We start from the raw sequence: 1,314 nt of genomic DNA, 5'->3' as shown, positions 1-1,314 counted from the left end.
AGGCAAACTCTGTGTGATCTTTACAGGTTAATGGATGCTGAGGTGGTCTATAAAAGTGGGCTGAAGGCAGGGGTCTGGTGGTCTGAGGCGAGCGACACAGAGTCCTGATGGGGTGAGTTCATAACTGCATAGGCCTATCCTGGGGAGTGAGGCCAGTGCTGTTGAGTATCTTCATAAAAAGCCTGGGTGATGAGACTGGACCTGACTGTGGACAGCCTGCTATTCCTGAGTGGGCTTGGGCAGTGCAGTGGTACTATCTGACTTTGTTTGTACAAGTGTAGATAATATGTGATGAGAAGAATGCCATCTGCTAGCCAGCGATGCTCTTGTAAGAGACACGGTACCGAGAGGAGGTTGTGGGGCCCGTTTGGACCCAACACGTTCCTTTCTAGAGCCATGTCTTCGTATTGGTTGAAGTGGAAAGAGCATTAATCATAGGAATGAAGAGGAGGAATCTGAGGCTGACATGCATGAGATCTTTATTGAGAGAAACACATGAAAGGAAAGGATCCACTTGGTGATGGCCAAGTGGAAAGAGCACAATTTGAAGTGCAAAGACAGAAGGAAGTTACTGCGCTCATGTTTCCAAGCAGCATGGTCTGAAGTTGTTCCATCCTTCTCTGTTTCATGCCATGAAAAGGGGAGTCATGGCTGGTGAGCCCTTGGGGCCATAGGTGACACAGAGACGTGAGGTCAGTGCGTGAGGCGCCTTGCAGGGTGCAGGTGGTTGGTGTGGAGGGTGTGGGCGCAGGCCCTTAGGCAGGGGGTAGCGGGGCTCGTGCCGCCGTTGAAGCAGCCCAGGCCTCCGAAGCCGAAGCCGCCGGAGGAGATGGGCCCACTCCCCTGGGCGCTGGAGGGCGCTGCCCACGGCAGCTGATGAGGAGGATCCGACGGCGGTGTTCTGGGGGGAGGAGCTGAGGATGGGTCCCGGCAGGGTGACCACCACGGTGGAGGGCTGGATGACGACCTGGGAGTCCTGGCACTGCCTGACACAGGGCTCGTTGCAGCTGTTAGCCAGCGGGGTGGGTCCGCAGGGGCGGCAGAGGTCGTAGCAGGACATGGCTGTGGGATGGAGGGTACCTGAAAGAAAGGGTGTTGGGTGAGTGGAGGGAGTTGAGGGTATGGGAAGCAATGCTGTTCCGTTCCCAAGCGGCAGGGAGGTATGGTTTGGGATTATGGGGAGCATGACAGAAGAGGTGGAAAGGCTGCAGAGTTTGTGGTCAGAGGGGAATGGAGAGCAAAGCCAGGTGGGGTGGCCAAAGGAGGGCAGCTGGGGGTGCAGCTCACCTGGAAGAGCACAGAGCAGAAGACGAC

Source organism: Meleagris gallopavo, chromosome 3, assembly GCF_000146605.3.
Source record: "Meleagris gallopavo isolate NT-WF06-2002-E0010 breed Aviagen turkey brand Nicholas breeding stock chromosome 3, Turkey_5.1, whole genome shotgun sequence".
NCBI lineage: Eukaryota > Metazoa > Chordata > Aves > Galliformes > Phasianidae > Meleagris > Meleagris gallopavo.
The sequence above is the reverse complement of the archived record's forward strand: the minus strand, read 5'-3'. Positions refer to the sequence as shown.